Raw genomic sequence first — 13,940 nt, 5'->3', positions numbered from 1 at the left:
TTTGTTTTATATTAGAAACACTTTATAAATAATATTACTTTCTGTTGTTTATACTTGTGTTTTATTGCAATTTGACCTAATTCTAAGTAACTTCCTACCCAAGTAGATATGCAATAAAATTAACTGACTCCAAATAGTCATTTCTTGGGGGACCCGGGTGGCTCAGTTGGTTAAGCGTCCGACTTTGGCTCAGGTCATGATCTCACGGTTCATGGGTTTGAGCCCCATGTCAGACTCTATGGTGACAGCTTGCTCGGAGCCTGGAGCCTGTTTGGGATTCTCTGTCTCCCTTTCTCTCTGACTCTCCCCTGCTTACGCTGTCTCTATCTCTTAGAAATAAATAAAACAGTTAAAAATTAAAAAAACAAAACAAAAAACCCCTCAAAACCCCCAAGTAGTCATTTCTTTTAATTATGAATGCTGTGGTTGGATCTAATTACAGAGATAAGTTTTAAGTGATACTGTATATAGTTAAAAGAACCGATTAGGTTTTGATCATTTATACAGGTCCTATAATCATTTAAGAAGGAGACCCTGTGGTTATGTTATAGCACTGCTCAGAGTAACATAAAATTTAAGTTGAAATCTATCTATTCATATCCACTGTTGAGAAGTTTAATAACATGCCAAAAATTGCTTTAAAGATTAGTGGTTTCACTTTAAGTGTGATTTGATTGGATGACAATATTCCCAAGCTCACTGGGATATTTTTGCCCACATGCACCTGTAGTCCTTCCACCCCCAGGCAGATTAGTTAGAAACAGTTAACTAAACAGTTACCAGTTCACTAATCAGTGAGCCAAACAAATATGTTCAGCACAGGGAAACACAGTGTGTTTTAGCATAGAGGGATTGACAATATTTGTTGCACTATACCTTTGGTAGGGGGTGGAAGAGCCAACATCTATGTGTTCTGAACAAATATTTTCAGTTTCAGAGGCCTACAGAAACAAAATTTTATCTATAAACAGATAATAAGCAAAAAGGAGTGTTTATATGTAGGCACCCTTGAAGGACTCATGATGATGACTGGTGTTCTCGGACACATCTACCCACAGTCATAGTAGTACCCCTACTAAGGGGCTCCAAATGTTCAATTTAGAGATTTCCTCAGTCATATGACCTTATTGAAACAGGTGAAGGTGAAGAAATGGGGGTGATGACCCAGTTACTGGGAAAATAGAGTAAGATTCTTTGGAATTTTACTGACAATATGGAACTGGAGCTACCAAATGGAGCCCCCTGGGCTTTTAATGGCTTGAATCTCTTAGAGTCTTCTCTAATTGCTATCATTCACCCATCTTAGGATTTCATCTCTTTGCATTTCTGGAGATAAATTCAGTTTATCTCTGGATAAACTGTGGGTCTAGCGTAGGTTTGGTTTAAGTCTGGACTGAAGTGCTTTGGTGAAGTGCAATTCTAATCTGTCAGTCTGTGAAATAAAACAGATGACTTTCCTTTTTAAAAGCTATCCTTAAGTGCAAAGGGCAGAAAGACCAGGAGTGGTAGGTCATAGAAATTAGACAAAATTTTAAGAGGATTGAGTCATTAAAAACCTTTAAGTCACCTTAGTCTATTAACTCTCTTTGTGACAACATGGACGAACTTGGAAAATAGTATGCTATATAAAAAATACTGCATGATTTTCTACTTATATGAGGTATCATAATAGTTAAACTCATACAGTGTAAAAAGGTGGTTGTCGGGGCTGAGAATAGGGAAATGGGGATTTGTTGTTCAACAGGTATAAAGTTTCAGTTATATAAGATGAATAAATTCTAGAGACCTGCTGTAAAATATTGTGCTTCTAATTAACAATAGTGTATTGTGTACTTAGAAATTTAAGAAGTTAGGGCTCATGTTAAGTGTCCTTTCCACAGTAAAAAATAAAATGTCATCTAGTACAAACAAGACAAGACAAAACAAACAAGACAAAACAAAATCCTAGCAGAGCTTTTAAGGTAATGACTAAAAGGCTGATGCAATTGGAGGCCTGACATTTTCCATAAGAATACGGGTACCTGGAGGCATTTCAAATCCATCTCAATCTGTCCTTCAAATTTGTCTCAAGATTTGTTTGCAACCCAGGAGAAAACTTCATAAGGCCAATTTCAAATCAGTACAAACTAAGACCCAAAGGCCCAGGAGATGCTGGTGGGCTACATGGCATTTGTCTGACCTCCGGTATTTGGGAACCCAATATAGCCTGGTGTTGGTACACTTCTTTATATTCCCTTGATCAATGGTTTCTTCTCAAGCTTTTAGCATTTTATTGCTAATAATGTTTATAAAGATTGTAAGGCCTTTAAAAAAATGCAAGACACCAAATGTATGATGCTCATGGAAATCATCTGATTTCTCTTGAGTTGGGAAGGATTTTTTCTCTTGAGATGAGCTGAGGAATATGTGGCAGGTGGACTGAAGGCCACATTTTGAGAAACCGGACTAATAAAACAAGATGATGTGCTTGTTATTCCCAAAACACCCTGAACTTTGTGACCTCCAGGTTTGTACCTCTCATGTTACAAAACATATTTTCCCATGTTGTATAGTTGTCTACATGTCTTATTTATTGACTTCTAAGCTACTGGAAAGTGAGGGCTACTAATTGCTAACTTCTTATATACTCAGTACTCTTAGTTGAGTTTCTTGTACATATTTAGGCACCTTGTTATTATAGTGTAGTGATTAAAAGCTAAGGTTTGGAGGCTGACAAAACTGGATTGGAATCCAGGGTTGTGTGGCCTTAAACAAGTTAATATCTCTACATCTTTATTTCCTCATTTATAATACTGAGTAACAAAAGCAATAGTTTATGATTATGTGATAATTAAATGATAATACATATGAAATATTTTCCACAGTGTCTAGAAGTTTATAAGCTCTCGATATATGAAAGCGATTTTATAAGGAAAAAAATTAAATCACCCAGTATATGCTCATTTAAAAAAACATAGAAAATACAGGTAAGCAAAAATATTAAAGTAAAAACCAACTTAGTCTCACCTGAAAGATATAATAAAACATAAAATTTTGATGAATATTCTCCCAACATAGATTTTTAATCTCTAGATATCTTCATGTAGACTTAAAGTGACATCATATCATTCATACCACTCTGTAACATGCCTTTTGTTATTTAAGAACATGCTATGAATACTTTTCCATGTCAATAATAATCTTGTCATATTAAGTAGCCACATTTTATTCTATTGAATATGCATAAAATAAATAATCCCTATTGATGTACATTTAGGCTTTTTTCTATAATTTAAAAATATTTTACTTAAACAAAGCTGTGGTAAATATTCCCTTGTATATTATTTTGTCCATAATTGTTTCTTAATCTTTTCAGAAATAAAATTGTCAGGTCAAAGACCACATTTAAAAATATCTGATATCTTCCATTCAATTTCCATTGCAGTACTTTCATCATCAGTGCATGAAAGATCTTTGCCAATGTTGACTATTATAATAAAGAAAACTCTGACAATTTGATAAGAAAAAATGGCAGCTCATTTGTATTTAAAATTCAGTCTCAATTCAGCAAATACTAATGGGCATCTATTCTCTTCCAGTCACTGAAGTAGGTGATGGTAGGAAGGGGAAGTGATTCAGAAGTAAGCAACACAGATCAGGTTCTTACATTGATCGAACTTAAAGTTTACTTGGTTTAAAAGTATAAGAGATATGATGTCACTCTACATTAGCATGTAGCTGTTAAAGGTTTGAAGATGAAGAACATATCTGAAAGAGCTATAATTTAGGCTAAGATGTTAGACTCAACTTCCTGAAGTACACTTACAGATAAGCAGAAGTTGACCCAGCTGGGACGGGAGGAAGTGCAGAGAAGCACAGAAGTAAGAGCTTTTCAAACTGACTGTTGTTTGAGGAACTGAAGAAAATATAGTGTGACTAGAACATGGACCACAATCAAATGATTCAACACACAATGTGAGAAGTAGTTAGATGTCAGACCACAGCCTTGGAAACCATGTTAAGATTGAGGACATTCTTTAAAGGATAGGATTTTTCATTCTTAAAATATAATTCTAGTTGCATTTTGAGAACGGATTATTGGAGAGCAAGGATGCATTTGAGGAGATTAGGTAGGAGGCAACAGTGTGGACAGGAATGGCTTGCAGTTTGTATTACAATTCCTTGGTTACAAGTGATAGGAATCAGAGTCAAACCAGCTTAAGGCAAAAGGGAGAATTTACTGACTCTTATAACCCAAACATTAAAGTAAAAATTTCACCTTGGCCTTAGGAACAAAGGAAACCCAAAGCTCCAACAGTCTCTTCCTCATTCCCTCTCCCTTTCTTTCCCATTCTCTTTGCTGTCATTACCCATCATTTTTCAAAAAATACTTTCTACTTTTCAAACTGATTCTCTCAGACTGGCTTCTTCCATATGGCTAATAACAAGGCCGCAGGTGGCTCCAGTAATGCAACTATTACTGCTTCATTATCTAGAAAAGGACAGACTCCTATTTTCAATGAGTTAAAAATAAATCCAATAGAGGACTTCTGGTAACAGAAAGAAGTGGAAGGGGTGCTAGAAAGTCAAAACAACAGATGTCCATTATAGAACAGGGATAAGTGGATGGATTCAGCAGATATTTATAAAGCAGAATAAACAGACTCAGTAATTCATTGCATGTGGAAGTGAGGGAGAGAATAGAATCTGGGAAGTCTCCACATTTTCTGATTTGGACAGTTTGGTACCAATAAATTTGAAATGTTTGCAAAATATCCAAGCTGAGATGTTTAGCAGGCAATTGTTTAAAAGAGTCTGATGATTGTGTCTTTATAGATGGCAGAGGAGGCAATAGGATCAGGTAATCTCCATAGGGATAAAATGATGAAGGGAAGAATAATAACAGAACAGAGCCTTCAGAATTGCCAGAATTTATGAAGTGGGTAGAAGAGGAACATCCAAAGGAGACTAAGAAGGAGCATATAGAGAAGGAAAGACATGGAAGATAGTATCACTATTAATATAAATGGCTGAATCAACTTAATATTAATTCAAATGATAAAAAATATCTCTGCCTTTGATCTCTGGTGGCTGATAAATGACTCAAAGTGCAGTGAGGGTGGGGGTAAGAGGTGATACAGAATATGATGTCATGAGGCTGAGCGAAGATAATATTTATTTTTTGAAAAAAGGAGAATGGTCCTCAGTGTCCAATATTGCTAAGAGGTGAAGAAAAAGAAGGACTAAAAGGTAGATGTTGGTTGGATTTAGCAACGCTGAGTTCACTGGAGGTCCTGATGAGGGATTTTAGAGTTCTGGTTTGGTTGGAAACCACAGCGGTTGAGAAAGGAGGTCAAGAAATAAAGATACTGATTATAGGTGATTTATTGAAAAAGTTGCTAGGGTTTACAATTTTAAATATATGACAATTGCCTTGCTATTTATTCTTTTGTGAATATGCTTTTATTTTTTTGTCCATGTTTCTGTTGATGGCATATCTTTCTTATTGGTAGGTAAACATTATTTATAGCTATTGAAATTTGTCATATGTATTTCAGTGTTTCCCAGATTTTTATTTGCTATGAATAGACTTTATTTTCTTCCTTTATTGTTGTTGCTCTGAATTTTAACTTTTTAATATTTAATATATGTGTTTTTGCCTTTACTTTTATATTTAGAAAGGTCTTTTCTTCCATCATAGCCTATAAATAATGCAAAAATTTTCCCCCAGACTAGTTTTTGAATTTATTTTGGGGTATGGAATGAAGTGGGAATTTAGTATTTTTCTTTTGGTAACCAACTATTTCAAAGAAAAGTGACAATAATAAATGACTGAATTGAACTGATAATAAAATTAAAGAGATAAAAGTCATGTACTTGATCATTTGTGTGTTGATATAAGACTCGATGAGCACTGGGCCTAAAGATGGGGAGAATGATGCATGTAAATTCCTACTTACTCTAGCAGTCAAGACAGTTCCTGTAAAGTGAGACCAGCCATTTAGTTAGTCATATTTGATTTGGTTGAGATTTCTTGAATCCACATTATTGTACTGCCTGGCACTATGAATGCAGTACACATTTGAGACTCAGCACTAACTAGGGAATATGGGTGTAAAAATAAGGTAAAACCATAGTTGTAGGCCACAGGGAAAGTTAAATCTTGTTGAGACTTAGGCACATAAAACAAAAAACATGCCTAATGAGCTATAATACATGGTAATGGTGAAGTAGAGACAATTATTGCAAATGGAGTTAGAAAAGCTGATGAAATGTATGAAGGTTACCACTTAACTCCAATGCCCAGTGTGCTGCTTTGTACTCTGTGCATACCAAATAAACTGTACGTGAGGAAACAGATCAATTTGGGCTCATTGACAATGAATTTTAAGCAAGTTTTCATCAAAGTTGTTTCACTTTCAACGATTTCTATATCAAGTTAGCAAAAGAATGACAACTCTTCTGTACCTTAAAAACACTTCTCATCTTTTAATAATACAGCTTTGACAGGCTATAAATAGCAGCTTCCCCCTTCCACCTGTAGTTTGAAATAAGTTTGAATTTGAGATCAGTAATGTTCTTAAGGGATTTCCACAAGGAGTGAAGGAAATGCTCTACCTTATGCAGGGGGATTTACATTGGGCAATTACTGCAAAACACACTGAACCTACTATTGATGGCACAATGGCATGTGTATGGCTTGCTGGCTAGCTCGTCTTGTGACCAAATGAAGTACATTGGAAAATGTGGGTGTTTCTTCCCTAGGTAAATATGCAAATTCAGGATATACAGCATCTGATGATATTGAAGTTTGGGTCACACAACAGGCCAAAATTCAGTCAAAAAGAAATTGTTCTGGAATCTAAAACTAGATGTTTATCACTACTGGAAAGATGGCTATGCCCATGGCTTCTGCTAAAGCAGGGATAAAAGATAGTCATTGTTCCACATATGTTTTCTTTTGGGGATATCTTCTCAGTATAAAGTCACATAGTTGGCAGTAATGGTTTGATTTGACTGTACATACAAATCAAATTCTTTTGAACACAATAACCCACTCTTGATCTACATCCTGTGCTCAACAAAAATGTATCTGTGTTTGACTACTCTTCAATACATACTCCCTTCTACAGTTAGTTATTAATTACTACCATAATTTTATGGAAGTAGGTGAATTCTTCAAAGATCAAGGCACTGAAAGCTATTCATGGAGTAGACTGTTTTCAAGGATTAATCAATCTGTATGAGCACATTAAATGGTTTTTTATATGGTTGCCTATAAATGTAATTTATTGGTTATATCAAGTGAATGATTATTTTCTTCTTGAATATAGTCAAGAGACTACTGAAGAATACATTTCATATGAATACATTCTTCATAAAAGCATTCTTCCTAATTATATTTTTCATGAATATATTTTTCACAAATATGGCCATATTCAATGAATTTATTCACATTTATATTTATAATATTACATTATAATTTTACATTATTAGGCTGTATTTTATTAATATTCTTATATTTTAGAATATATTAANATTTAGATTTTGACAAATTGGATATTCTTTAAAATGTATTTAATAAAAAATACATATATTTAAAAACAATATGCCTTACAAAAAGTTTTTATGTTTGCAAATTTGGTAAATTTGGAAAGTTTTTCATTTGGTAAACTGACTTTATAACTGATCTCAGATTTAATTATATTATCAGTTCATTTAGTTAAAATAGCATAATTTGTGATCGTCTTTCATGACTTGGAATGGAAAAAAAATTTAGTTTTATATCTTTGGTTCAGTCTTGACTGTTTTGCTTCAATGATAACATGGCAAAAGACAATTTAAAAGCAATTTCAACTCATGGGGCGCCTGGGTGGCTCAGTTGGTTAAGCCTCCAACTTTGGCTCAGGTAATGATCTCACGGTTCGTGGGTTTGAGCCCCATGTCCGGCTCTGTGCTGACTACCAGCTCAGAGCCTGGAGCCTGTTTCAGATTCTGTATTTCCCTCTCTCTCTAACCCTCCCCTGCTCTTGCTCTCTCTCTCTCTCTCTCTCTCTCAGAAATAAAGAAAACGTAAAAAACATTTTTAAATCAATTACAATTCATAACATGATACTATAAATCTATTCCCATAAATTGATAGTGATCCTGAATTTTTTAGGATTAGCCATTTACCTAAAATTAATGAACATAGTTATTGTTTGTACCCAAAGAGGGAATAAAAGGTAGTATGGATTTGCTCGCAGATAAATCTGTTATTTTTCTGTTATGTTTCTCTGGTTCAAAAATTTTAGAATAGTCTAGTCTATTCTCAGTCTCTAGACTACTATGCTTATATCATAAGCATTGATCCACAGATTTATAATTTAGTTTTCTTAGTGCAAGGAGAAGATAGATTCTATATGAATATGCACATACATTTAGAGTTTCACATACCTTGATTATCTGAGCTTAGGTGAAGAATGAACTGAATTTGGACTATAAAAAGTCTTAGAAAATTCTGCAACTGTGCTTAACAAAATCAAACACAAAACAAAAACAGATCAAAAGGAAAGCAAAGCAACAAGTAACTAAAGACTGAATATTAATCTGCTTCTTTGAAAGTATTGTTATGGTTTAGTTTTGTGTGTGTATATAACTACCATCTACTGTCTCCTGTAGATTAATTGCTTTGTATTTACAAAACATGGATTAGAAAAATCACTCCACACATTTGAGCTAGGGATTTTGAAGAAAGAACCTTTATTCTCAACACTGATTTTACCAAGGAAAAGGAGCAGTACTACAGTTAGTTATTAAAGAAACAAAGGCTGGGGTTTACTAACAACTGAATTCAGTTTACAGAAAAACTTACTCTAAATCTAAAACTTCAGATTGCTACCTTTCCTTTAAAAAAGAAAATTGTGAGGTGCTCGGGTGGCTTAGTGAGTTAACCATCTGACTTCAGCTCAGGTCATGATCTCGCAGTCCATGACTTCAAGCCCTGTGTCGGGGCCTGTGCTGAAGCTCAGAGACTGGAACCTGCTTTGGATTTTGTGTCTTCCTCTCTGTCTGCCCTTCCCCCACTCACACTCTCACTCTGTCTCTGTCTCTCTCTTGAAAAAAAGAATAGACATTAAAAAAAAGGAAAAAAAGAAAATTTTATTTGTGTATAATTTGATGAGTCAAATGCACTATTATGCATGGGTAGGATTTTAGTTAATATGTTCATTCCTTCTCATCTTTCTCTCATAATTTTCTGCTACATTCATCAGATAAGTTACAGCATAATATGAAGGATCTTAAAGGGTCTTTCTATCAAATATACATTTGCCTTTTGGCTTCTTGTGTGCTAAAATTCCCAACATGTGAGCCAGTCCTTTTAATGATAAAGCTTTAACAAAAGGCCCATTAAAATATGTACCTGCCTGGGAGAATCATACTAAATTCAAACTTAAGAGGCAGTAATATCTTAGTATGAATTTACTAAATAGATTAGCTTCATAGTAACTAGAAAAGATTAGAATAAGTTCATAGAATACTGTAGAAAACGAGTCAGGTGAACCATTATAATTTATGATGACATGAGGCCAAGTATGGGTACCCTGTGGGTTTATGGTATGGTGGATAAGGGGAGGCATGGTGTTCCTTGGATATCTTTTTTTTAAAAGAATTTTTATTTATTTCTGAGACAGAGAGACAGAGTGAGAAGGGAGGGTCAGAGAGAGAGGGAGACACAGAATCTGAAGCAGGCTCCCGGCTCTGAGCTGTCAGCACAGAGCCTGACACGGGGCTCGAGCCCACGAACCTTGAGATCATGACCTGAGCCAAAGTCAGCTGCCCAACGGACTGAGCCATCCAGGTGCCCCTGGATATCTTTTCTCAAGTTTCTTATAATGCTAAAATTTTATTGATCTCTCCTTGTAGTAGTTCTGATAGGCAGCACATATAGTTATTTAACCCCTGACATCAATGCTACATGAAAATAGTCACTGAGTAAACGATATTTATCTGGTTTTTGAAGGTATATAAATTCAGTTATGAATATACCAGTTTTTACTTTTCCATAGTGATATTTTCATACTTAAAGGACTTTATCCAGCAGGCAAAAGAAAACAGTTTGACTCATATTATTTTAGCCAATACTCATACGTTACACATGATAACTAATCTCTATATAGATAGAATAATCTAGATATTACTAATGTATAGATTAGCATATATAAATAGCCACCTAACAGAAATTATTTGAAAGCTATTGCAAAATTTTGTGCTATTCTGTCCTATGTTTTTGACATTGGAAATGCCCATTATTGAAATTTCTCCCTTGCATGACATAATCAGGGTAAGGGCTTTCTCCCGTATTTTACAAACATGCATCTTTTTTTTTTTTTTTTTCTGAGAAGAAGGAAGTGGATGTCACACCTTAGCTAGAAAGGTGTCTTTAGTTAGCTGGCATCACACTGAAAAGTAGCAAAATGAGGGGTGCCTGGGTGGCTAAGTCGGTTAAGCGTCCAACTTTGGCTCAAGTCATGATCTCACAGTTCGTGTGTTTGAGCCTTGCGTTGGGCTCTGTGCTGACAGCTCAGGGCCTGGAGCCTGCTTCGGATTCTGTGTCTCCCTCTCTCTCTGACCCTGCCCTGCTCATGATGTGTCTCTCTCTCTCAGAAATAAATAAAACATTAACAAAAAAGAAAAGTAGCAAAATGAGGCCCCTGAGGGACATGTCTGAAGAGTTAAGGGAAAGCAAAAGGGACTGAAAAATATTTTGTCATAGAAGTTAGTCTTTGATGTAGCCTGTCATCTTTCATATAGAGTAGGGAGGGAAAAATAAATGATAACAACAATTTGACTCTCAAAATGATAGGTATATTATCACATGGGTACATGACACATGTGTGTGGATTTCTTACAGTACATGCAGGTCTTTTAGCTTGACTGGAGGCATGAGGTACAACTTCATACATGATAAGCTGTATCTATTGATCAAATACTTCACTGAGCATAAGGCAACCTGATAGTGACTAATATACTATCAGCCAGTCTACACATATTTACTGAGTCTTTTATTCATGGAACTACATTTTTAACAGGAATTCTGTAATATCTTAGGAAGGAGTATAGGAAAATTTTAACCTTTTGAGAGTGATATTTTGGAATTAATTTACTTAAAATTCCATCAGAGAGGCACATGCATGACTCAGTCAGTTGAGTGTCTGACTCAGGTCATGATCTCATGGCTCATGGTTTCAGAGACCTTGTCAGGTTCTGTGTTGACAGCTCAGAGCCTGGATCCTGCTTTGGATTCTGTGTCTCTCTCTCTCTGTTCCTCCCCTACTCACACTCTGTCTGTGTCTCTCAAAAATAAACAAACATTAAAATTTTTAAAATAAATTTAAAAAATAAAATCCCATCAGATAGGAAATCATTTATTCTGGCCCAGCCCAAAGGAAAGAGTTAATGGACCACCAACAGATGCTTAATTAAAAATTTTCTATATTGGTAGGGCCAATGATATTTTAAACAAAAGGTACATTAGTAAATTATGTCTATTAGCTATTCTGCTAACCAAGAACGTTTTTGCTATTGTGTGATGAATGTGAAGACAGCCACATTTCCACAAACTCAGAATCATGGCCTGATGAGTAATGAAAGTAAAATATTGTCTAGTTACATTAGCCAGTGATTGATGAATCATAACTGATGACCTTTTTGTAAAAAACTTTAGGAAAATGAAGTTTTTGAGCTACAGTCAACATACGTCATATTTCTTTCTTTAGGTCATATTAATCAAAGCTCTTTGTGTAACATAGCTAATTTTCAAGCAATTCAGATGATCCAGACAAATTCAAAGGTAGTTCAAGTCATATTTTAATACATGTATCTATCCTGAATATCATTAAGGTAGCTGATTAAAAATTTGGTTGGCTAACTGGAGATAATACTTTGACCTCTTTGGATACTGATGTCAATTCTGTGCAGTTTCAAATAAACAGCAAAGTCGGCAAAAATCTACTAACTTAAAATGCAGAGAGCTAGTGTGAATATATCCTAAGCAACTTTTAAAAAGTATTTTTAGGGGCGCCTGGGTGGCTTAGTCAGTTAAGCGTCCGACTTTTGCTTGGGTCATGATCTCGCGGTTCGTGGGTTCGAGCCCCGCGTTGGACTATGTGCTGACTGCCAGCTCAGAGCCTGGAGCCTGTTTCAGTCTGTGACTCCCTCTCTCTCTGACCCTCTCCTGCTCACGCTGTCTCTCTCTCCTAGAAATAAATAAAAAATATTTTTTTAAAAAAGTACTTTTATTCAGCTTTCTCTAGTGTGAAGCAAGGTTTTTTTGTGCCTGACTTATTCCCTTCTTTTTGAGGGTACAGACCAGACTTTCATCAGCTCTACTTTCTCCTTCATGCCCATTAGGTTAGCTACAATTGGTTTGCATGAAGTTCTTTGTGGTTCTGCCTACTTCAAAAACAAAAGAAAACAAAAGAAAAAACTGCCTGTAACAGCAGGCTACATGGCTACTTTTTTCTTCTGTTTGGTTTGAAACCAGTCACTGCTTTCAGTTAATAGAGACAAAACTGTAGTCATTACCTCTAGGTGTTCACATCAGAATGTACATTTGTCTACCTGTAAACAGATGCAAAATAAGATGTGTGCGTAGGCGGGTGTGTATGTGTATGTACGTGTGCATGCACGTGTGTATTGGGAGTGTAGGAGGACAGAGTTTGGGAGGGAATAAAGGCCTGCAGGTAAGGAACTGCTTTGGGAGCCAGGCAAGTGATGGCTTGCTCCTGCAAATATCTAGGACCTGACTTTCAAGTAATCTCATAATGATTTTTGGTTTCCCACTCAGGAAATTAATATAATCATCTAATCCATTCCTGTCTTTTTACACACAGAGAAATCACCATTCTGTTAGAAATAGCAGGAGAGGGAAGGACCCAGAAAAGAAGCAATCATAGATCATTTAGTCTCACTAATTACCAGTTGCCCACATTAAGTTATTGACCCCATCTTCTGTTTGCCTGTGGGGAATGCAGAAATTCTGGAAGGAGCCTGCTTATTTCATGACAGACTTTTGCTCCTTCACTTCCCTGTCTAGAATACCTAACCTCTACCTTTCAAGTTCAGTCTGAGTGCTGCCTAATTCATGAAACTTTCTGTGATTCTCTAAGTTAAAAGTGATCTTTTTCTCCTGTAATAATAGTAACTAAGATTTGTTTGGTACTTTTTGTGTTCCAGGCATGATGCTCAGATCTCTGCACATAGTAACCCATTTGATTCTCAACACAAACCTTCAAGGTAGGTACTCTTACTGAGTACATTTTATTGATAAGGAAATAAATTGAATAATTTTTACAAAGTCATGCAGCTAGACACTTGTGAGTCAGAAATGGAATCAGTCTGGCTCCAGACTTGTTCCTTAGCATATGCATTAGCATGACATAACTTTACATTATAGTTACTGCTATAGATAGCTTATTTAATAAGCCATAGGTCTCATGTAGATAGAAACTGCACTTTCTAAAGCTACCTATCCTCCATGCATCTAGAAGACTGTTCTGTATGTGTTAGGTATATAATAAATGTTTACCAACCAAATCTGTACAAAGCAGGATAGGGAGAGGTATTAATCAAGTAAAGGAGAAATAATTTTTTCCTTAATAAATAAAAGTGCTGGCATAGAGAGCATTAGACAAGATGGCAAATTGGACAAAGGTGGTAGCAAAGGAAATAAGAAAACGGAATTGATTCAAGGACTACTGATAAGGGGAACAGATGAGATTAAATAAATCTTTAATTATAAAGCTTTTTAACAATCTCCTCCACCATGGTGGCAGATCTCTAAACTAAGGGACATGCCTAGTGTTTTTATCTATCTCATCTGCATTGGTATGAGTTCCAGGAAGACAAGTAAAATGCAGAGACAGCTCCATAGTATCAGACATAAGAGATGAGACAGCCCATTCTTTAGCTTGTATTGT

General features: G+C 35.5%; 2 protein-coding genes across 11 annotated transcripts in view; one reads left to right on the top strand and one right to left on the bottom strand.

The window, feature by feature from the left end:
* SLCO1A2 (solute carrier organic anion transporter family member 1A2) overlaps positions 1-13,940 on the top strand; it is a 130,463-nt gene that overhangs the window by 40,169 nt on the left and 76,354 nt on the right. For all 7 annotated transcript variants that reach the window (XM_077771168.1, XM_077771169.1, XM_077771172.1 and 4 more), the window contains exon 2: positions 13,198-13,257. The gene's annotated coding sequence lies outside the window, so the exon portion shown is untranslated. The remainder of the gene's footprint in view (positions 1-13,197; positions 13,258-13,940) is intronic.
* The window catches only part of IAPP (islet amyloid polypeptide), a 53,351-nt gene that overhangs the window by 25,045 nt on the left and 14,366 nt on the right, over positions 1-13,940 (bottom strand). The window lies entirely within an intron of this gene.

The sequence above is a fragment of the Crocuta crocuta genome, unplaced genomic scaffold (genome assembly GCF_008692635.1).
Source record: "Crocuta crocuta isolate KB4526 unplaced genomic scaffold, BGI_CrCroc_1.0 scaffold276, whole genome shotgun sequence".
NCBI lineage: Eukaryota > Metazoa > Chordata > Mammalia > Carnivora > Hyaenidae > Crocuta > Crocuta crocuta.
This window is presented reverse-complemented; position numbering and strand designations above follow the sequence as displayed.